The 25,525-nt window shown below is 42.0% G+C and overlaps 1 protein-coding gene and 1 pseudogene across 1 annotated transcript in view; both read right to left on the reverse strand.

Annotated features, from left to right (window-relative positions):
- Positions 1-25,525, reverse strand: part of BCL2 (BCL2, apoptosis regulator) — a 198,834-nt gene that overhangs the window by 61,244 nt on the left and 112,065 nt on the right. The gene's annotated exons all lie outside the window — the stretch shown is intronic.
- LOC112611772 lies at positions 9,715-9,793 on the reverse strand (annotated as a pseudogene).

Below are 25,525 nucleotides of genomic sequence, written 5' to 3' on the forward strand. Positions count from 1 at the left end.
CCAGAATTGGGTGGCATTAATCTTGAAAGGCTTTCTGAAGGAAATATTTCTATGGAAAAGCCGTGTCGCGATAAAAGGACAGGTCTTCAAGTCAAATCATTGGGTTCTAATGTCTGACTGTGATTTCACACAGTATGGGCAAGGCTAGGTGAGTGGGGTAGGAACAAAGTGCTTGACACACAGAGATGCTACAAAAAAGTGTCCTTAAAAATATCCCTGCAAGGGAAAGGATGAGAAGAGACAGGAAGAAGAAAATCTTCAGCGGTTCCTTCAGGACTAGCTGCTTTCCATACGGTATCTCATTTGATTCTCCTCACAGTCACACTGTGAGATGTTTATTATCCTTTGCATCTTACAAAGAAGAAACCAAAGGTCAAGGTTAAGGAACTTATCTAAAGTCATTCTGCTGGTCTGTGGCAGAGTCTAGGTAGTAAACCCTCACTCTGTGTCAGGCATTATTCTAAATGTTTTATTTGTATTAATTATTTTGGCTTCACAACCCTACGAGGTAGGTACTATCCTTAACCCCACTTACTAATGAGGAAACTGAGGCACAGAGAGGTTAAGTAACTTGCCCATAGTCAACACAGCTAGTAAGTAACAGAGCCAGGACTTGAACCCAGGCAATCTGGGTCCTGAGTTTGGAAGCTAACCATTTTACTACCTTTTTCCATTACATATGCCATACTTCCTCTCTTTGAAGAATATTTATGAACAGACAAAACTGTCAAAACAGCTTGGAGCTTTAGGATGAATATTTTAAATATTATAAATCCCTCGCTCGTAGGGGAGTGGTTGTTTGATACGGTTTCTGCTGATCACTCAGTAATCTATCCAAGACAGTGTTGTGCACAGACTATTTTGGTTTCAGTTAATATACAGCACCATATAAACATTGACTCAACTGGAGAGCCTGAACAATAAATTATCACTAGCTCAAGTGCTAAAATAGCACTTGCTTTTCTCTGTGCCTGAGCATGCTATCTATTTATACTTTGCTTACTTCTGTGGAGTCCAAACTGCTTTATGCACATTTCATCATTGCTATACTTACATGGATTTATTGTCTTTATTATACACATGTGACTAATGTACCACACAACGCTTAATATTTACTATAGGAATCTCAGTTTTCAACTAGCTTTTTAATCTATGGGTACTACTGCCTGCCTTTAATTTATAATTAGTGGAAGTTTGCTAACGATAAAAACCATAGCATTTTACTGTTTATATTTTAGCTCAATTCATTTTGTATATGATATGACCATTCTTGTTCTTGAGTATGAACCATATATTATTTTCTGGCCTTTCTTTACAATTCCATTTATGGCTGACCTTGAACCAGAATAGATCTGTGATTTTACTTTCCAGAGTCCAATACGTGTATTTTTCTTTTGTTCATGTTGATATCTGCATTGGCACACGTGAATTTCCAAATTTGGTCTTCACCTTTTCAGTTCTCATAGGCAAAAAATAAATTTGGGTGATGCAATAGTCAGTAAAGAACTCCAAAACAAAGCTTTTCTTGACTAGCTGGAGGATATATGGAAATCCCTAACTGTGGTGTATATAAACTGTAAACCCAAGTTTATACATTGTCAGGAGTTAATAGAACTTAAGACTTAGTAGCATGCTTTAGCACTAGATGCATAAAGAGAAATGAAGAAAAAATTGTCATTTGGTGTTTTCGTCTTGACAAATAAAAATAGCCAACTGCTTAGCCCACGGCTGGGGCATTCTGTTTTCCTTTGTCTTCTTTTCATGTGAATATCCATCTTCATTATTGAAAACAGAAACTCCAACCTTAAGCATTTCCCTGTTTTTGCAAAAAGGATATTTTACCAACAGTCCCTTTGAAGAACAGGAAGTTATCGTTTCATTCTACACAAGTCCCTACAGTTTTCATCTTGCCCTGATGTGTCATCTGCCAGTGTAACTTTAGGAAAGTGAGACAGATATGGCCAGATATGAGAGATTTTTAAAAGTCACAGTGTCAACAATGGTGTTATAGGGGGAGTGTTTAGTAACAGAGCCCTTTATTCTAGGAATGTTTTTGTACCCTGGTAATCCTGATATGATAAGGCTTTAACAAGGTCAACTAACTAACCTGTAGTCAATATCCTCATTCAAGAGAGGTCAGATGCTTGGGGACTCACAGCTGTACAGATGTACTGTGTGCCCTTTTATCTCTCCCTTCTGCACATGACGTTCTCTCTACCTAGATAAATGGGCACCTCTACCTCTATGATTTCTCTTTCAGGACTCCCGGTAGTTATCATTTCCTCTAAAAAGCCTACCCTAAAACCGAGTTGGATATCTGTTTTGTGGGCACAGCCCCCTACACCCACCCCACTTATCTTAATGGGTTGAAAATACCAGGACAAACTTCAGGTAAAGACCATGCCCCAGTAAATAGCTGAATAAAGAACAGGTGAAGGGAGTCAGAAAAGCAAGAAAGGGAGACAGAGGCTTGGAAGGGTCTTCCTAGTATTGTTGTTGTTACTTCAACATGGCCACCCTGGGGGTACCCGTGGAGCTGTGGAAATCTCTAAAATCGAAACCCGGCCAGGCTTAGAGTTTGACGAATACAGATTACGTTACTTGAATGTTTTCAAATGCAGATTTTGCTTTTTCATTTTTCTTTGCTCTTTATCTCATTAAAATAAACAATGGTATGGCATTCCCATTTGAACCAGGTCCAGCCCTGAAAGCTGGAGCAGTCTTCAGATGGCATGCTCCACTTGGCCCCTGCTCACAGGGCTGGCGTTCAGACCATGGAAATATCAGCAGAATCGAATGCACTTGGGCAGTTTCCATAAACTTTTTAAGTATACGATCAAAGTTAAGACAAACGGGAAACACAGAATAATTAATAACAATGGTGAGTGGAAAATGCTAGCAAGCCATAATAATCCAAAGCATGGTTTCTATCTCTTTTTAAACAGCTATCTGTTTTACCCACAAAAGACTTTCTGAAAAATGAATTCACCAGCACCATGTCTAAGGCAGAATGACATATGGAAATAGTACAGTCTTTGGCGTTAGACCTGAGTTTCAGTGCTAGCTCTGAAACTTAATTGCTGGCTGCATGGCTTTAGCAGGTTCCTTAATATGGCAGAACCTCTGCTTCCTCATCATCTTTCACAATTTTGTGAGGTTTAGAGAAAATATAAGCACAAGTGTTTAGCACATCATAGGGGTTCAATAATGGATGACTAGTGCCATCACCATTATCTTCAACACTACTGAAGAAACAGTAAAATCATCAGTTTGGAAATTATGAATGACCCTAAACTGAACTGGAGTTTAATCATATAGGTGATAGAAATAAAAGTTGGAATAAGCAAATTAGAACATAAACTGGAAAATACTTAACAAATGTAAGAAAGCAAACTTTTGAATAATTTAATTATACTCATTTTACTATAAATATGTATATATCAACAAATTTTAATTTGTATTACTTTGTAATAATTATTAATCTCAATTTATAATACTCATAATCGTTAAATTATATATTAGCTGAACGGTATATCATATATCCTTCCAGAAAGCTATGAATATACATGCATTTGTATGTGTACCTAATTTTTTTCTCATCAATAAAATCATATTATCCATACAGTCTTCCACTGTTTCCCTCTACAATAAATCTCAGACATTTTACAATGTGAGTTCATATATATCCATCACCTTTCTTAATAGCAACATTTCATAATATCAATTTACCAATTTAGCCAGTGCCCCACACAGACATTTCTTTTTTTCCTCAAGTTTTTTTTTTTTTTTTGGCTGCAAAATTAAAATACATGATGCTGTAATCCTTATACATAGGTAGAAAGAACGTGTGGAAGTGGAATTACCGAGTCAAAGGCTATGTAAACTTAGCATTTTCAAAATTAAGGTCAAAGTGCTCTCCAAAAACTTTACAAGAATTTACCGTCTCATGAACAGCATATTTAAAAAAAAGAAAAGAAAAGAAAAACAGCCTAGGCTTTTTTACACTTGCTTCTCCCAACTCTCTCTGTCTAGCCTTGTCCCAGGGCAGAAGGTACAATCCAGTCATACTAATAACTGATTTAATGGGTCCCCATTCAGTATTTAGCCATAATTCATGAGAGTTCCTTGTAGTTATCTTCTGTTGTTGCTTACTTTAAAAACATAAACAATGCTGGAAGTCAAAAAGTTCCTGCTTGTCCTAGGTTAGGAATATGAAGTTCCTCTAGTTGAAGGGTTCTTAACTATGTAGGAAGAGCTCCCCCACCCCTAAAAGAAAAAAGCAAAATAAAACAAACCAATCCCAGATAAACAGAGTCAAGTCATCTTGTATGTACTGAATGTTTTTCTGTGTTAGGCTCAGCACTAGGAAGCTTTTCATATATTATCTCATTTTAGGGTCTATGTATTTTTGAGGAAACCCCTCAGATGGCCGAATTATACCTGGGAAAACAAGAAGTGGTGTACCACCCCCGACCCACCGCATCCAATGAAGTGCTGCTTTCAATCAGCAAAAACAGGCCATCCCACCATCAGCCAGAAATCCCTACTAAGGGCCATTTCTGAAATCACTGACGTTCTCCGTGCGACTCTGAGGCTTGGTGAGATCTTTAAGTGTCTTCTAAGTCATTAGAAGAGATAAATATGGATTCAGTATAGTTGCGGTGTCAAGTATATTTTGTTGTATTTGAATTCTATAAAACTCTGTTGTGGAGAAGTGGCCTACTGGGTACTCCCAGATTAAATAGAATGTTGAACTAACTAGAATACCTCACTCTTCTAACTGCCTGGGGTTTTACTGCACTTAAGATAAACTGGGATTTACCATAGTACTCAGTCCTGATCTTGGCATCCTAATTCTTTTCTTCACTTCACTGTCACTGTCACAATGAACGAAAGAATAGATGTCCCCTCTCCCAGGATTAAAAAAAAAATGTGAAAAAGAATAATTTCCCCTCATTCTCCCTAAAAAGAATCCCACGTAAGACTGTTGAATCCACCCTAAATGATAATCTCCAAATTAACAATTACCACCCTGAGATGAGAGCAAAGAAAGAATTGGATTGGAATGCAGAGCTTAACAAAATGATCCCATGCCACAGGACATTCTCTGTGATTGGCTAATACAAATGATAGCCCATTCTTTATTTAAAACATATTTTCTAAAGTCAGGTTTTTGAAACTTAATCTACATCTTCTCTCTAAATTAGTAAGATCCCAAGTACAAAGGAATGTCCCAAGAAGTATCAGAAGCTGGACACCAATAGTATTGTGAGACGTAAGTCAACATTTGAAGTCCACATTTCACTTTCAGACGGCAGGAACACAACTGCCACCCAGCCCATGCTCCCTGCAAGGGAAGAAGGGATTCTCCTTTCTCCTTTCCTGAGGGTCAAGCCCCTGGAGATTGTTCTCAACCGTAGAAACCATGGGCCTTCCCCAGTAAGTAAAAGTCTTATTTTACTTTATTTATTTATTTTTTAAAATTTTACTTTAAGTTCTGGGATATGCGTGCAGAATGCACAGGTTTGTGACATAGGTAAACATGTGCCATGGCGGTTTACTGCACCTATCAACCCATCACCTAGGTATTAAGCCCCGCATGCATTGGCTATTTGTCCTGATGCTCTCCCTCCCCTCGTCCACCCTCAACGGGCCCCAGTGCGTTGTTCCCCTCCCTGTGTCCATGTGTTCTCATTGCTCAGCTCTCATTTATAAGTGAGAACATGCAGTGTTTGGTTTTCTGTTCCTGTGTTAGTTTGCTGAGGATGATGGCTTCCAGCTTCATCTATGTCCCTGCAAAGGACATGATTTTATTCCTTTTTATGGCTGCATAGTATTCCATGATGTACATGTACCACATTTTCTTTATCCAGTCTATCATTGATGGGCATTTGGGTTGGCTCCATGTCTTTACGATTGTGAATAGTGCCGCAATAAACATACATGTACATGTATCTTTATAATAGAATGACTTATATGCCTTTGGGTATATACCCAGTAATGGGATTGATGGCTCAAATGGTATTTCTGGTTCTAGATCCTTGAGGAATCGCTATACTGTCTTCCACAATGGTTCAACTAATTTACATTCCCACCAACAGTGTAAAAGCATTCCTATTTCTCCACAGCCTCGCCAGCATCTGCTGTTTTTTGAAAAAGTCTTTATTTTATTTATTTTTATTTTAGTAACTATAATAACTTGGTCTTCTAAGGACAGACCCATCTTCAACTGAATTCCACTTTTGAGGCAGAAAAAAGTTTGTGAGGTTCCAGTATATTCAAAAACAGGTCATTTGTATTCAATAGTGTCACTAACCTACTCATATGAAGAAACACTATGTGTATGAAATACATCATACTTTATTTAAGTAGCTGAGGTGGATTTCTGGTGAAATCACTCATTGTGGGCATCCATGCATAAGCAGCTGCTTACTGCAGAAGTTAAGCCAGCCTTGGAGTTCAGGATAAGCCTTAAAGCTTTCTGATGTGTTAAGTGGAGATTCTGAAATCTGTGCCAGAGACTAGGTTTTAGGCTGGTGCAGTTGCAAATCATTGGAAAAAGCAGTGCATGTGAATCCCCTCAGGACATACTGTTGTGTGTGATTAATTAATCTCTGACTAATCAGAAATAGCTAAGTGTTGAGGCTGAAATATGAAATTAAAAAAGAAAATTGGCCTAGTCTTCATTTCTTTTGCATTATTAAAAATAACCTACAAATACGTTTGTTATATTTAAATCACCTACAGCCGGAATGCCTCCTTCCTTCATCTGACAAACTATTCATTGAACTACTACGTGCAGGATGCTCACCTAGGGCTTGGGAGCATTGTCGGGACTATGACAGGCATGGTCCCTGCTTTCATGGATCTGAAAGAACAAACAAGCACAGCATTGACTGTATAGAAATATTCAGAGAATTAAAGTAGGGTGATAGGAGAGGGAATGACTGGGTGTTTCGGGGGAGCCTCTCGAAGGAAGTGACATTTAAGCTGAGATTTGAAAGGCAAGAAGGAGCCAGCCCTGGGAAAGTTAGGGGTAGTACAATGTAGGCAGAAGTCACAAGTAGTGGAAGATCCCAAGGAGGGAGCAACCTGATGTGTTTGGAGGATCAGGAAGTCAGTTTGAGTGGCCCATGAGCAATGGGGCAGTGTGCAATTGGTGAGAGCTGAGGCTTGAGAATCAGTGTGAAGGCAATGTAAGATTTTGGAAATCAGCTCGAGAGCCTGGATATTATTCTAGGATGACAGGAAGTATTTGGGGTGATAAGACAAGCTAAAAAGCATGGCCCATACAAGTCTTCCACAAAGACCCCAAACTAGAGAGATGGCCAACAAGATGGCAGGTGTCCTAAGGTGCACATCTATCCCTTGGTGCCCCTCACCCAAAGAGCCAGGTTCTGGAAAGCACTGATGGCAGCTGGTTGCTTAGAATCACATCACCACGGGATACCACGGCTGCAGCACCTGCCATTGCATCAGCACCAACCTGGTCAAGACCTACATCAGCAAGATCTCCTCCTTCACCCCTGCCCCAGCATCCAGACTTAATCCAGCTTCTCACTCCTCTCCTGAAATGCTTCCCTGTCTACTTCCGCATTTTCAATACACGAAAGGGTTTTGTCCCCAAGCACTGACAGATTCCATAATTCTGTGTAACTAATTTTGGTCACAAAAATGTTCAATATCTTTGAAATTCTGAATGCGTTCCATCAAGGAAACAAGGGTAATCAATTCTACAGCCATACTTGTTTCATGTATGAAGAGAAAAACTCCCAAATAACACCCCGTGATGAAATGTCACACTCAACCATTAAAGACCTATTTTTAGCAAAATCAACCACTAAGTTCTCAGCCAAATGAAAGGTCATGTGTTATCTGAGAAGCACATGTTACTGTAGTCATCAAATTGCTAATCTGGGGTAAGGTATTCCAGGGAAGATGCTTGTTATGAAACTAGAGTGTACTATAGTGATTACTGCTATTCAGAAACGTAGATAAATCTACATAAATGATAAGGAGAATATGAACTTAACAACTGCATTTCAAGTGATGTTTTAAACAAGTCCATTAAAGTGACATTTGTGTGTGCATGTGTGTGAGTGTGTGTGTTAAGAACACTTAACATGAGATTTGCTTATTCTTTATTATTTATTCCTGTTGAAGAGCAGCTCCCCATTTCTCTCTTCCCCTAGTCCCTGGCAACCACCACCGTGTTCTCAGCTTCTGTGAATTTGGCTACTGTAGATACTCATATAAGTGGAATCATGCAGTATCTGTCCTTCTGTGACTGGTTTATTTCACTGAGCATGATGTCCTCAAGACTCATCCATGTAGTTGCATATGAAAATATTCTTAAGGTGGAGTAATACATATGTGTGTGTGTATGTATGTGTATGTAATATATATATGTGTGTGTGTGTATATACGTATATATACACATATATGTCAGTCTTTTCAATACCATGCTAGATGTGATATCATTTTAGAACCATATATTTGATATATGGACCACCATACTGAAACCTCAGGGCACATTTTCACCCACTAATGATATATATCAAGGAGTGGCATTTCACAGATGAATGGATAAGGAAAATGTGGTGCGTATGTGTGTGTATATATGTATATATGTATATACATATATACACACACATATATACACATACATATACATATATACACACATACACATATACATATATACACATATATACATACATATACATATATACACATATATACATACATATACATATATATGCACATATATACATATACACACACACACACACCACATTTTCCTTATCCATTCATCTGTGAAATGCCATTCCTTGATATATATCATTAGTGGGCAAAATGCCCTGAAGTTTCAGTATGGTGGTCCATATATCAAATATATGGTTCTAAAATGATATCATCACATCTAGCATGGTATTGAAAAGACTGACATAGATTTATTTCCTCACTAGTATGACCTTAAGCAAGATATACTATATTCCTAAATCTAGGTTCTTCATCTGTAAAAAGTAAAAATAATCATATTCATCTTTCACAGGGTTGCTGCGATGATTCAATGAGATAAACCACACAACACAGCACATGACATAGTCACTGATACTCAATACATATGAGATCCCTTTTCCTTTAGCTCTCTGCTCCCACAGTAATCCAAATTTTGGGCAAGCTAACAGTTTTTCTTTTTTGATACAGTTATTAGCACCATCCAATCCCATATAAACCACAAACAGGCTGGAAGTTTTGTCTATTTGTTTGATGCTGAAGCAGAAAAGGGTCTGCCCGATGGTAGGTGCTCAATAAATAGCCATTGAACGAAATGAATGAATGGGAAATCACAGTGGAACGAGGCTGAATGTGAAGGTCAGTCAAATATCTTAGCGGAATTATTGGATATGTTTTTAATGGAAGAGATACATTTTTAAATTTTCTTTTCTTTTCTTTTCTTTTTTTTTTTTTTTTTTGCAATGGAGTCTCACTCTGTCATCCAGGCTGGAGTGCAGTGGCACGATCTCGGCTCACTGCAACCTCTGTCCCACAGGATTCAAGCAATTCTCCTGCCTCAGCCTCCCTAGTAGCTGAGATTACAGGTGTGCGCTACCATGCCCAGCTAATTTTTGTATTTTTAGTAGAGAAGGGATTTCGCCATGTTGGCCAGGCTGTGATACTATAGTAATTACTATGGCATACTCTATACTATAGCACAGAGGTTGAGGTTGGCACATCTCACATATGACTGTGAATACCCAATCATTATGCTTATGAACTACAAAAAAATCAGCAGATAACTTATAAGTGCAGTCACGTTACAAAATAATTAAGTATAAAAACCATCTGATAAAGAGAGCAGTGGTCCCACTAACTACTGTGATATTTTAACCATAAACAAAGCATTAATGGGAAAAGTCTGATCCCAAGGGCTCCTGGATCAGCAGTAGGTCAGTGATACCCAGGAGAGCAGGAACCATGGTGTATAAGGCTTGCCTTGGACTCAGCTTCAGGCCATCTGAGAGTTGGCCTGGAGGTCCTGGTAACCTGCAAGGTCACCTCTACAGAAGAGCCATTAGTGACAGGTATCGCCTCTCCAGGTCTTCCAGCTTATTTTCCCATGATAGTGCAGTGATACATCATTTTAGAATTATGATTCGAGAATTATGTAGTCACATGGAGGGGATGTACCCAACATCAGAGTGGATGGAAATCGACCAGAGTGACCCCAGAACATCAAGAAAACATCACAGTGGGGATAGAAACCTCCCTTACTCAGAAACCTGGGGATTGGGAGCTAACTCTGCCACCAACAAGCTGTGTGGCTTTAGGTAAGTCACTGAATCTTTCTCCAGCAGGCCTTGGTTTCATCATCTGTCAGTCATCAATACTGGCCTGTTTGATCTCTATCTCCTCACTTCAGAAGTCCCATGCCTGGACTATGGTGGCCCTGGCTGGTATCCCTTCCCATGCCTTGCTGTTTTGAAAAAGTCACATGTGTAGAAACCACAGATGGTAGTAGGGGGAGACAGTACGGAAGAAAAAGTCACTCCTTCACCTTCTTTTAAAGTACCATGGTCACAATTGTTCACATCTGGCATGCTTCAATAGCAATCACTTGCTGGGTTCAAAAACCTTGAACCATGAAAGTGAAAGAAGGAACTTTATCTTCAAAAGGAAAATTAAAGACCTGGAGAGGACCACTTGGGACCTTTCTATTACACCTAGATAATGGCAGGTATTATTACTCTATGCAGCAGTATTATGAATAGACTAACACATACCCTTAGGCTGTAAAATAGTGCTTTAGGATATAACATGTTGATTCAGATACAAAATAAAATACTGTTTGTATTGTAGGCTTTTAATGAAAAGTCTAAAAACGCACCTATTTAACAAACCTCTATTTTTATAGGGCCTGCCTAAAAAAGCCTGCTTTTAAAAAAATCTAACTATGGGTGGTCTCGCACCTAGAAGTGGCACAAGAATCCTTTGTCAGACGATGTGTCTTAATTTTTGCTATGGAAAATGTGGTCACCATAATTATAGCCCAGAGAAAATAAAAGGTTTTTAAAATTCCATGCAGGAGGGGAATAAGAGTTTGTTAGCATTCAATAAAACTATAATTTAACCAGCTTTTAGGTACAGAGGAATCAGCAGTTAAATTACAGCACTGGACAATTCTCTATTTTACCTTGTGGCTGTTTGTTGAAGTGTCTTATTTCCTCTTGGAGACCTAAGCTCCTTGGGAACAAACGCCAAGTTACCTATATCCCTGTAACCTCTACCAGACCTGGTACATAGTTTGTTTTTTTTGTGTTCAATGAACCACAAAGAATCTTTCAAGAAAAATCACTTGAGAAATATTTCAGAGTAAGAGGAAATCAATGTATAACTTGTTTAAGAACTATTTTCTTAGGCTTAAAGATATTTCAAATACACACTTTAAAAGGTTCATTTATGGAAAAAGTTCATTTGTGCAGGCTCCGAAATGAGATTTAGCCAAGAAAAGCATCAATACTAATTAAGTATTGATAAAGGAGGAGGGGGGAGTTTAGCTAGGTAACTTAGTCACTTGGTTACTAAAACCTTCTTCTCGATGGAAAGAAACCATTAGAGATTGAACTACTCATATTGAAGGAGGAGCTATAATGTAATCGCTTCTCTCTCTATATGGTCTTTTTTTTCTGGCTTTGAAATAATAGGATCAAAGGCAAATGAGCCTATTGAAAATTAATGCGAGCTGAACGCTGTGTGCTGTTAATATGCTCACTTAACTCAGGCAGCAGAAAGAACTGTGTGGCCCTTTATCATATGGGATAAAATACAAAAGCCTTTATATACAATTTTTGTTTGTCAATTAAAAATAAATAAAGGCCGGGCGTGGTGGCTCAAGCCTGTAATCCCAGCACTTTGGGAGGCCGAGACGGGCGGATCACGAGGTCAGGAGATCGAGACCATCCTGGCGAACACGGTGAAACCCCGTCTCTACTAAAAAAAAAATACAAAAAACTAGCCGGGCGTGGTGGCGGGCGCCTGTAGTCGCGGCTACTCGGGAGGCTGAGGCAGGAGAATGGCGTAAAACCGGGAGGCGGAGCTCACAGTGAGCTGAGATCCGGCCACTGCACTCCAGCCTGGGCGGCAGAGCGAGACTCCATCTCAAAAAAAAAACTAAATAAAAAATTTTAAAACTTTTTTTAATGAAAGCTTTCCAGGAAGGCTGGACGCAGAGAAGGACCTGAAGTTTCCTGCACCTGGAGGCATCATAGTTACGTTTTTCTCAGTTGGATTTCCTATATTTCTTAGATTTCTTAACTCCACCGTGCCACTGACTTTCCCTCTAACCATGAATATGCATCAGAGATTCCAATATTTTAGCATCTGAACTCCATCTTCCTAACGGCGTCTCACCACCAGAAGTGGACAAAAAAGGTCTTCTTCAAATCTGTCTTCTTCACATGTTTTGATTTCTTGAAACAGAAATAGGATGGTGATAAACACGGGTGAGAGAAAATAATGTTTTCCTGAAATAGGTAAGAAAGTTACGGCTTGTTGACATGTGGCTCCCAAACACACACGGGTGGAAATCCATTTGAATGTGCACCTAAGGGCTTGGGTTTGTGTAAGGATGCTGACATGTGTGGCCTTCAGAGTCCAACCCTGCTAAGCGCCCCCTGCCACTTCCTAGCTGTGTGACCACTGACAGATCGTTCACTTTCTTTGAGCTGTTGTCTCCTGGCCTGAAAACGGAGCAAATGCTCGTACCTTCTAGAGGTGTTCAGGGCTCAGACAGTGCAAGTCACAAGCTTATAGCAGCACCGTGTCTGTCATGTGGTAAGAACCCACTACGTGGTGGCTATTTCTGGTGTCATCTTCTGCAGCAATGTGTCCTGCTTGAATTGTGCAGAATGCAATCAAATGCCAGACTCTTCTTGCATTTTCAGTGACAATCCTCTGGTGACAGCTACCTCAGGGACGGTGTCTGCGAGGCACCAGTCACTCCTACAGTTGGCTCCCCCACGTCCACATCTGCTCAATCAGGGGGACGGTCACAAGAGGAACAGAAAAGGGAAGGGAGAAAGGAAAGGAGGGAGGGAGGAAGGTAGAGAAGGGAGGAAGAAAGGAAGAAGGAAGGAAGTGAGGGAGGAGGAAGCCTTCATAAGATGATGTAATATTCAATTTCCCATCCTCATTCTTTGCCAATCATCACCAAATATTTTGAATTCAAATGAAAAGCATGTTAGTCAGACATTGAGGGGTGAACCCGCTCCCTGTGAGAGAGCAAATGGGAATAGAAAAGAAATATAAAACAAGCAGAGACTCCAGTTAAACTGGCCCATCTTCCTCAGTCTAGTGTGGGATTTTCTCCATTGAAAATTTCTGTTTTTTAATATTGTATCATAAGGTGGATTTTATTTGAGCTTTTCAGGTTATTTGGTCTTTCTTTTGTAATAAAGTAGTTTATTTGTTTTCACAACAAAGCAGAGTGGCTTCCGGTTGAGGAAGGAGAGAACCGTGAGGTGAAAAAAGATGGTTTTGCATGACTTTGCTATGCCCCTGTACAGATACAGAGATACACACACACAGACATACACACACACACACACAGAGACACACACACACACACAAAAGACATATGCAGACACACACACACACACACAGAGACACACATACAAACACACGCTGACACAGAGACACACACACAAACACATACTGACACAGACACACACAGAAAGAGACACACACACAGACACACACAGACACAGAGACACACACGGACACACATTGACACACAGACACAGAGACACACACACAGGCACACATTGACACAGAGACACATACACAGGCACACACTGACACACACAGAGACAGACACACACAGGCATACACAGACACACACAGACACACAGACACACACACAGACATACGCAGACAGACACACACAGAGNACACACACACAGACACACACAGACACAGAGACACACACGGACACACATTGACACACAGACACAGAGACACACACACAGGCACACATTGACACAGAGACACATACACAGGCACACACTGACACACACAGAGACAGACACACACAGGCACACACAGACACACACAGACACACAGACACACACACAGACATACGCAGACAGACACACACAGAGGCACACATACAGACACACACTGACACAGAGACACACACAAACACACACACAGACACAGAGATACACACATACACAGACACACACAGACACAGAGACACACACACAGGCACACACTGACACACACAGGGACACACACACACAGACACACACTGACACACAGAAACAGAGACACAGAGACACACACTGACAGACACAGACACACACAAAACACACACACTACACAACACATGCACACATAGAGACACACAAATGCACACACACACAACATACACAGAGACCCATGCACAGGCACACAGACACAGAGACACAGACACACACACCACACATACCACACACACACAGACACACACAACACACGCACTACACAACACATGCACACAGAGACACACAAATGCACACACACAACACACACAGACACATGCACAGACACACACAGAGACATACACAGACATACAGTACACAACATGCACACACAAAGACACACAGGCATACAGACAGAGAGACACACAACACACACAGACACATGCACAGACACACACACAACACACACACAGCTATAAACATATAAACACTACACAACATAGGCACACACACAGAGACACACACAGACAAATGCACACAGACAACAAGAGACACATGCATACACAGACACATGCACAGACCCAGACACACAGAGATAGCACACAACACATGCACAACACACACACAGATACATACAGACACAACATAGACACACATACAACACATGCACAGACACATACACAGAGACACACACATACACGCAGACACTTGTACACAGACTTACACACAGATACAGACACTACATATGCACAGACACACAGACACTGGCACAGAAACACACGGAGATGACACAGACATAAACACACAGACGCACACGTGTACACCATAGCGGGGCTCATCCCACTTCTGTGCTGTGAATAGCAGAATCTCTTATCTCCTTTTTCAATCAAGAAACCCTGACATTTCCAACCACCACACATGGGGTAAATATGGTAGTACAGACCAAAACCATAACAAACAAAACAACGCACACACACGCGCACACACACGAAGGATCTTTTCAAGCAAGCTGGTCTCTCATGAACTTTTCAAGGCTCAGCTCGTAACCTTAGCTCCAGACGTACACCTCTGACTTTCCGACGTGTTCCTGTTTTGTTTGTTTGGGTTTATTTGCCTTCGTTCTGCAGGAAGCCTCACAGATATGACAGGGTGATTTAATTCTGCACAAACCTTGCCTCCCTCAATTCTTAGAATGAAGATAGATACCACTACCGGTATTCTTAGAGTTAGACTTAACACAGCCTCCCACACCAAACAGAGTGAAGCAGAACCCACATTTCATTGGAATCCTTACTTTTAGGTATTTGCAGGTTTTTCTTTATGACACAGGAAACCAAATATGAGGTACCACTGCAGATAGTCATAAATGGGCTTCGAAAATGTTCCCAGTGGCTGGCAGAACAATAATTGATTTCTATCCCAAAAGGGGCACTACATCTGACCCCTTACACTTTGTAAAGGAAAGGAAGATTCTAGACACTCTTTTGTCAGGTGTCAAAATTTATTCATGACAACAGATTGTCAAAGCCATCATTGGAGGGTCTGGCAAAAGTTTCTCCCTACACTTCCAGGTATAAGACAGTCAAGAGCCAAAACTGATAGAGTTGGCAGTGGGCCATGGGATGAGAAAACAAATCAAGCTTTATTTTTTGTTTTGTTTCCTTTTAGAGCCAGGGTCTTGCTCTGTCACTCAGGCTGGAGTGCAGTGGTGCAAGCACAGCTCAACACGGGTGGGAGAAAACTCGTCAACTCCTGGGAAAAGTGATTCTCCCACCTCAGTTTCCCAAATAGTTGGGACCACAGGCGTGTGCCAGCATGCCCGGTTAATTTTTTAATATTTTTATAGAGATGGGGTCTCACTAGGTTGCCTAACCTGGTCTTGAACTCCTGGGCTCAAGTGATCCTCCCACCTCAGCCTTCCAAAGTGCTGGGACACAGGCATGAGCCACTGTGCCTGGGCCAAACTGAGTTTTGAATGAAGGGGTGGCATTCCGATGGAGCTAATGAATCCGCTGCACCCTCAGCTCCAGCAGGCACGGGATGTTTGAAACAAGCCAGGCATTCCCTGCACCAAACGGGCAATGTGCAGGCAGCATTACAGAACAGAGGTCAAGTGACAGGCTGGGGGGTCCACTGTCTTGATGATTTCTGCTCCTGCCGCTACGCTGATATCCAGTTTATATAGAGACCACTCTCAACTGCAGGCTGAATTGTCCCCACCAAGCTATCTGCACCTTGAGCATATAACAAACCATTGTGAGAAAAGTCAAATTTTTTTCACCCAATTCTGACATTTAAGACTTTCTGTAAGTCGGCCAAAATGTCTTAAGACCCAAATTCCTGAAAGTCTTTCAAAAGAAGCTAGTCAATTCATCCTTATAACCCTCCCTTTTCCCACCGCCCCCAATAGAAGGTACCTGGGGAGAATCTCCTTTGGTTAATATATAAGTAAATTAAGGAGATGACTTTCCATGATTTTATGGAACCACTGACTCTTAAATAAATCTCTTTAAAAAAGAAATAAATGTGTCTTTATAGTAGAAGGATTTATGCACATGTATATTTATTGCAGCACTATTCACAATAGCAATGACTTGGAACCAACCAAAATGTCCATCAGTAATAGACTGGATAAAGAAAACGTGGCACATATGCACCATGGAATACTATGCAGCCATAAAAAAGGATGAGTTCATGTCCTTTGCAGGGACATGGATGAAAATGGAAACCATCATTCTCAGCAAACTAACACAGGAACAGAAAACCACACACCACATGTTCTCACTCATAAGTAGGAGTTGAACAATGAGAACAACATGAACATAGGGAGGGGAACATCACACACTGTGACCTGTTGGGGGGTGGGGGGCTGGGGAGGGATAATATTAGGAGAAATACCTAATGTATGTGATGGGTTGATGGGTGCAGCAAACCACCATGGCACGTGTATACCTACGTAACAAAACTGCACGTTCTGCACGTGTACCCCATAAATTAAAGTATAATAATAATAATAATAAATTATACAATGACAAAAGGGAAATAAATGTATTCCTTTGGCTAGGCACAGTGGCTCATGCCTGTAATCCCAGCACTTGGGGAGGCCGAAGCAGGCGGATCACTTGAGGTCAGGAGTTCGCGACCAGCCTGGCGAACATGATGAAACCCTGTCTCTACTAAAAATACAAAAATTAGCTAGGCATGGTGGCACACGCCTGTAATCCCAGCTACTTGGGTGGTTGCGGCAGGAGAATCACTTGAACTCGGGAGGCAGAGGTTGCAGTGAGACGAGATTGGGCCACTGCACTCCAGCCTGGGTGACAGAGCAAGACTTGGTCTCAAAAAAAAAAAAAATTATTCCTACATTCACATATCACTTGTTAGAATACTGGCAGCACAATTTTATGACAACTACTTTACTAAGATTTAGAAGACCTGGTCTGACTCAGAACAACTGAGGCCACTTACCTGACCTGTCTGTACCTCTGTTAACTCATTCCTAAAATGGTGAGGCCTGGACAAGATGGTTTGTAAGATAATTTTCAGCTCTAGCATTTTGCGACTATATATTTATGCAGATTCTACTTGTAAAAGACACGCTGTTAGATGCCACAGAGACAAACATGCAAAGACATGATCTGCACCTCGTTCTGTTGACAGTGTCATTGCTTGGCTGTATTTCCAAACTTCCATCATAGGCTACTTTGATTAGGCATCAAATTTCTATCTTTCTTTAAATGTATGCCTCTCTTTGATGTTTAGAGGTTCTTAGACAGATGGGGATCAGTACCACATGCACAGGCTTTGCTTAAACATCTTTCTATTGACCTTCACTCTGTGTGTCTTGTGCGACCATGGTGTTCTTGGCACCCAACACCATCAGGGGCTCTCTCAACAAGGACTATGTTGGGCTGCCCTGCTATGTCTTGGGAATTCTATAATATAGCTTAATTCTTGCCCCCGAAGTGGATTCCTTCTCCTCTCTTCTCCCTCAAGAACAAGCGTCCTGGCCCGCAGCCTGCAGCCTGGGGACTGGCGACCTGTTTGAAAATCTGTGCATGTCGGACCTGTCAGCATCCAGGCTGGGGAAAGCAGGCTGCCCTTGAGCAGAACAGCTTTGCTAATCAATCACGCTTCAGGAAAGTGGGTGGTTTGTATGTGAGGCCCACTTTGCCAGGACCAACCCCCTTACAAAAACGTCTGAGTGCGAATTAAAAGAAAGAAAACAGTCTACCTTCCACGTCCACTGCAGGAGGGCCAGACAAGGTTTTATTTAAAAACAACTCCACTTTTCTGAAGTCTGAAAGCAAGACCCTGGGCTTAAAGAGAATTCCTCCGTCAAGATTTACTAGAGGCTATGATCAGGAGGCGGAGCTCTCAACCTGGACGCCAATGACATGTGTAAAACAAGAGAAAACTTCGGGGAGGTTCCCCACCTATTCAGAAATTAGAAATGAACTACTTACATATTTTTAAAAAGAGCCTCCTGAGATGATATCATATATGATTGTGATTGTGCTAGCAAAGCAATTAGCAAGTTGAGCAAATGTATAGCATCTGAAGTTAGGCCAGATATAAGATACAAGTCCCTACTAGTAAGAGGCGATTAACAGGACGACGCCAAGTTTATTGTTACAGGGCTGGGTATATATTCTGGCTATTACTTATTAGTTGGGGCAAGATAGGTAACTTCTCTAAGCCTTTAAATACATTCATACACACACACACAAACACACACACACACATAATGGGGCCAATTATACTTTCAACTCATAGAATTCTTCTGAGAATTAAGTGAGATACTAATAGCAAACTAAGTGTTTCTATGCTGTAAACACAACAGGAATGTAAAGTATTGTTATAACAGGCATGCTTGTATTTCTTCAAATAATGTACACATGTTACTTTACTCTAAATTATTTGATTGCTAGTCTAACTTTCATCTTTTTTGTTATTTTAGGAATGAGTTTCTAATTAATTCAGTTTATATGCATTTCCTATCTAAAATCTTTTCACATTTTCAAAGCTCCTGCACAAGTGACAGAAGAACACAAGCTTAAAATATCTAGAGAAACAGCACCACAGAAATAGAATAGATAGATAATTTAGAAGGCATTTGCCCTCTACCCAGCACCCCACTTCTGGTAGTTACCCTGCTCACATATGAACTGACTTAGATACAAGATTATCTATTGGAGCATTATCTGCAATACCAAAAGACTGGAAATAAACAGAAGTCCATCAACAGGGGCTGGTTAATTACTCCATGGGTAGTAAATAGTCACATAATGACATCCAATGAATTTCTCATCCTGAAATTCCTTCCACATTGACTCTAGGCTTGGCCCCATGACTTGCTTTTGCCAATGGAACATTAACCAATGGGACGCAAGTAGAAGCTTAATAAAACCTCCACAGCAGGGCCAATCCCTCTCTGTTTCTGGGACCCAGTCACCATATGAAGCAGCTGGGGCTAGTTTACTCCAGGCATACATTCCAACTGAGGTCAGACTCTCCCAACAACCTGCGAGTGAGGCCATCTTAGACCATCTAGCCCCAAATAATCACATCCATATGAGCAAATCCAGGCAAAAGCATCAGTAAAAAAACCCTTGGCAGATCCCAGGCCAAATAGTTCAACCATAGAGTTATGATGAATAAAGGGTTGTTGTTTTAAGCCACTATGTTACGGAGTAATTTGTTATGCAGCTAACTGATAATGGACACACCCTGCTATCTCCAAAACAATGCAATACTAGGAAGTATTATACTGCCTAGGAAAAAAGGAAAAGGATGCATTCTATGTACTGACGTGGGGTGGTAAGATCTTAAGATATACTGCGAAATTAACAGGGCAAACAGTATGCTGCCTTTTGGGTAAGAAAGGCAAAATTTTAAAACGTGTATATATTTTATTGTGCATGGAGGGGCACTGGATATATACTCAAGAAATTAACAGACAATGGTTCCTTATTCCAATGGAGGAGCGAGTAGTGAATTGGGTAGATGTGGATGGAGGTGCTAGCGAGACTTACCAATAAACACCTTTATAAACTATTTCAGTTTAGGAACCATGTGACTAATACCTATTCAAATAATCATTTTTAAAAAGGGAAAAATAAAGCTAATACAAGATAGAAATGACAAATCTTAAAAAAGTTGAATTTCAAACTGATGATTATAATTCTGCTATGCAACCATCCTTCATCAAGAACAGCCTTCCTTTGAACTGGAATAATCCTTTCTTTGTAACACATATGATTATTTGTACACCTGTTATCCTCCCTGCTAGATTGTAAGTGCTTTAAAAGCAGGGACCATATCTTATGCATCTTTGTCTCTTCAGCAAGTGGCAAGTATCTTGCCGGGCACAGAGGAAGACCTTGCTCAATAAGTGTGTGTTGAGTCAAAAAAATAAACAAAAACATTCAGACCTCACTAAAAGTGTCTATTGTTAATGCTGGTGAGTTCAATAAAATCTTCAACAGCCTAGATTCCATGTGTACACATCCTCCGCACACCATCTTTCAGGAAAAGGGTGAGCATTCCTCATGATCTGGGCTCATGAATGTACTCTGAACTACTGCGGAGAGTATATACAAAAGCTAAATTCGAACGCTACGAAAAGAAAAATGCAAAACAGCCTCCTCTATTAAAAAACAACAACAACATTTGACTAGAGGGGATCTAGAAAAAGAAAAAGAAAAGAAGAAGGATCTTTTATTATTTCTCGTAAGTAACACATTTGACTACTGTGGCTGGAATAAGAAACCCCGCTCCCACCCACTGCTTGCAAAGCAAACTAAGCCACCCGAATAAATGGATCATGGGGACACAGAGGCAGAAAACTCCCGGCCACACCCCCAGGCCTCCGGAGAAATTGACACTCAAGCCATGGTGGAGAGATTTTCTGTTATGAGTTCAGCATTTCCAGGAAAGAGGAGACCACAGGCTTTCTCTGTAGCCCATTTCAAGAGTCTAACAGCTCTCACTGGAAATCTTCACTTCCTTTGAACTTATACCTTCCTGCTGTGCCTCAGGCCCCTCCCTCTTCTATGAGAGTTCTTGTCTCCACGTCTGATCCCCATGAAAGTGTAGGCGTTTAAGGAGGAGGTCTGGGTCCCCTTCACGGTGGTGTCCACACCTCTCCCAGGGGGATGTGCTCAGTAAGTGTGCATGCAGCACCATCTCAGCCCTGTACATCCTGGACCACACCAACAAACAGCACCACACAGCCTGGGGACCACGTCTGGATTCACAGGCAGACGATAAACGCCATGGGCAATACCCAAGCGTTAAATAATTAAAGTTCCCTCCAAGGATACACATAAGTAAGAGTGGAAGCAAAGGAAGTGCACACGCTTGTCTCCAGAAAGACAGGGCATGCAGCCTTCTCCCCAGGATCTCTCCTCATCTTCGCTTCTCTTTCTCACATCAAATAATGCCAATTCTTTAACTTTCCTAGGTTCCATTTCCCCATGCTTTGATCAGTTTCACTGTCTTCTGCGAGGCTGCATTTCCCTAACTAGGGCAGTGGGAGATAATCCACATTTGGAGCCTCTGTGAGCCAGCTAAGGTGGAGAGCTGAGACTGACCCTCCAGAATCCAAGTGTGCCTTCACCACACAGAACAACAAGCATCGTCGATGCCCCTAGTAAGTGCCAGGTGTTGGGTTAGCTGCTGTTGGAGATATAAAAGGTGGAGACATCATCTCTGCCACTTAAGGAGAGTGACACTGATCGGACAGGATTTAAAGAAGAGGACTTTGGCGTGGGTGGGAAGAGAAGGGGGGGGGGGTGGGGGCGGGGGCACGACCTTGGGACCAGAGTAGGTGGAGGCAGTGGGGCGGGGAGGAGGAAAAGAAGGAAGGAAGAGATTGGTCAGAGGAAGCCCAAAAGTGGATTCCAGGACACACAGTAAAAAGGGGAGGACAACTTAAAGACCAGATGTGGGGGTCTGGGGAGAAGGTAAGCTTGTACAGCTGCTGACAGAGGCTGACAGAGGCAGAGAGGGCTCGTGGTGAGCTGACTGAATTCAGGGTAAACTAGAGATTTCATGCTTCACCTCAGATGAGGAAATAGGACTGGGAATACAGTTTTATGATTGAAGCCATGACAGAAGAGCCTTTCCAAAGGAGCACGGCGGAGGAGAGAACTGGGGAAGAGGCGCGGAGGCCGCCGAGGGTTGCAGGTGCAGGCGGCAGGAGGGAGCCCAGGATGCGGGCAGAGCGAGCCTTGGTCCGTGAGCCCCAAGGCCGATGGGCACTGGGTCATCCAATTCATTTGTGTACAGATCCACAAAACTGTGCATGACTGTGGCCCTCAGTAAGTGCTATATAAATGCTTCATAAGTGTTTGTTGAAGGAAGTTGAAATATAGTAGTCAGAAGAGTGAGAGGGAAACCAGCAACAGAGCCTTGTAAGTCTAAGAAAAAGAATTCAAAGATAGCCAAGAGCTAATATTGCACAGGGAATTACAGCATTTCCTGAAGATCAAGGGCAACTCTGATTGTTCCAGACTGCCTGGGAGCACCAGAGGACTGGGTGGGGGCAGGAGTCAGTTCACCTAGAACTTCTGCCTCCAGTGTACTGGGTCCGCATGGACCACCAGGGCTGACACTGCCTTACTTAATATGGGGGTGGGGGAAGTCCCTGGGATACATAATGGTCTCAATTTAAATTCTGTGCTGTTTTTATTTTGGCTGTGTAATTTGGAAACTTCAAATAAAAGCCTGAAAGGAAACTTAGACTATTTAAGCTTACACAGACTCTATTAATGCTATATGGTTATTCTACCCTTGACTTTGGAAGAAGGAGAAACTGGCTTGGGAATACACTTTTCTAAAAAAAAAAAAAAAATACTATTTAAAAATATGAAAGTTTATTTAACATCTAAGGAAAGGTACTTAATTAGAGGGACACTTAACAAGAAGAATTGAGGATCTAAGTAAACAGTCCCCATCTGCTCCTGGTCCTACCACCTGGAGATTACTTCCTCTTCTCCTCTGATAGATTTTAGCCAACCAATTTTGTTTTATTTGTGCAAGTTGAGAGGCCACCTGTTGTGGAATATACTTCCACATCAAACAAAGTGAACATTTTCTATTTCTGCGCTTCCCATATGATTTTTAAAACAAAAAGCACTCACTTTCACTTTACACAGATTTAAGAAATGCTGACTCTGATGAACAGGTATAAACAAGGCAATCTTTTGTTTAGGAAAATTGTTAAAGACCTACCCATAGAAAGACATGCCTTGCGCTGCACCCACCCCCCCCCCCCACCCCTGCCCAGTTCCCTGACGCTGGGGAATTAATCTATCCACACGTTTTTGCTCATTTCCCTGGCTGTTACCAGCTGAAGTGAAGAAAAGACATTTTACAAGGGGACATGGTATATTTGTGCTAAAACAGGCACCACACAAATCCAGAGAAAGGAGTCAAAAAGAAATGCCAGGCAGAGGGAACGGCGTGGATAAAGGCAAAGATGACAAGGGGGTAAGTGTTTCATGTTGGGGGATGGTGTATCTAGGGGCTGGGGGGAATGGGGTACAGTGTATTGGGTTGAGGATTTATAGCCAGGAAAACAGGAAATAAAGGGGAAGGAGACTTTGTGAAGGGCTTTAACTGTCGGGCTAAGGAAAGCTGGATTGTTCCTAACAACTGGACACCAGTGGAAGTTCACAGTCAGGGAATATCATTGTCATAGAGGCGCTTTGGATATAATTGGAATAATACTGCGGCTATAGGCAGCTCTGGGTCGGGGGTTGGGAGGGACAAGCCTCCAGGAATCTACTGCAGCAGTGTGGGCCCTGCCGCGTTGTCCTGAACAAAGTGCCATGGGGATGGACGCAAACATGGAGCGAAAACTCCAGAGATCACCTGACCTCCATGTGCCGCTGCTCTGACTGCTGGACCACGGTGATGTTTGGGGTCTCCTGGAACTAGTGTCAGCTCAGAGCCAGTCACCAGCAGTCCCCAAAAGGTCTGATTATTTCCTTTTCCCCAGTTCATAGTCACCCTGGCAAAAGGCTATAGGTCCCTTTAGGGAAGGCTGGGAGAAAGAGCAACAGTATTAATTCTTGGCAGTGTGGTAGGGTCCTTCCTCAAGGAGACCCGCCTCCTGTTCATTCAAGGACTTCAGGGTCAGTAAATCAGTGCGAATGTGGGAATTGATTGAGGGGCCGTGACTCTCTGTTTTCAGGGAGCAAGTTGGGCTTTCGTTCCCTTCACCTAGAACTCCTCCGCTTATACAGACCAAGTAAGGATTGAGCAGATGTCCGCCTATGTCACTTCTGGGAACGTCATGAGGACAGGGTTGGAAATGGAGGAAATGAAGTGTTAGTCAGTGCATGGATACAAAGAAAGTGAGATGGATATAAAAGAAAGTGAGATGATGGAACTGATGACGACTAAGATGTGGGGGGCCAGGACTAGGGGTTCCCATTGGCAGGTGGTCTCCTAACTGGCAATGTTAGGGAGAGGTGTATAAATCCTCAATCCAATACACTGTTAGTGGGGAAGGAGGAGGCAGAGCTTGGTTTGAAATGGTGGGGGATTCTCCAAGGTGACATGGACATACGGGATGGAAATGGGAGACATGTCAGGCCTGGATTAAAACTGGAAGGATTAGAGAGAGTAGATGAGATCACCGAGACAGAGGAAACAGAGCGAGGAAGCTAAGCCCTAGGCTGGGGCAAATGTCTGAATTTATCGGAGTGGGGGAAGAGAGAGAAAAGCTGGCATGTTGGACAGAGACCGCTGGTCACCAAGACAGAAGGAAGAATCAGGATCAAGAGGGTCTAGTATTTAAAGAGAGACATTTCCAACTGCTACAGAAAAGTAAAATGTTACGGCTCCGGACATCTGCTGAAATTGGTGCATGATCCCCTCAAAGACAGTGTTTCCTTAAAAACCTGGGAACAGAAGAGCCCCTGGCGTGGTGGAGGGTGGCAGTAGGGACAGTCGGGAGTGAAGCTGTGAGGTCAGGAAGAAACCATCCAGCTTGAAGAAGCTAAAGACATGGGGAAGAGACACAGTGGCAGACCAAAGGAGCAGCCAAGTTAAAGCCAACCTTTTTCTAGGATTTGGGGGTCCTAAGCACACTTGTGGGCAGTGAACGTGTTGGAAGGGTCTGGACTGTTCAGGTGGAGAACAGGCGGTACAAGGGACAAAAAGTAAATGTCCAGATGGAGATTAGCGGAGGCCTTGGGGGTGAAAGACCTCAGGGATCACCCCTGTGGTTATCATCTTAGTGGGGGCTAGTGTGGACTTCAGGCCCAAGG

This window comes from Theropithecus gelada, chromosome 18 (assembly GCF_003255815.1).
Source record: "Theropithecus gelada isolate Dixy chromosome 18, Tgel_1.0, whole genome shotgun sequence".
Taxonomy (NCBI): Eukaryota; Metazoa; Chordata; class Mammalia; order Primates; family Cercopithecidae; genus Theropithecus; species Theropithecus gelada.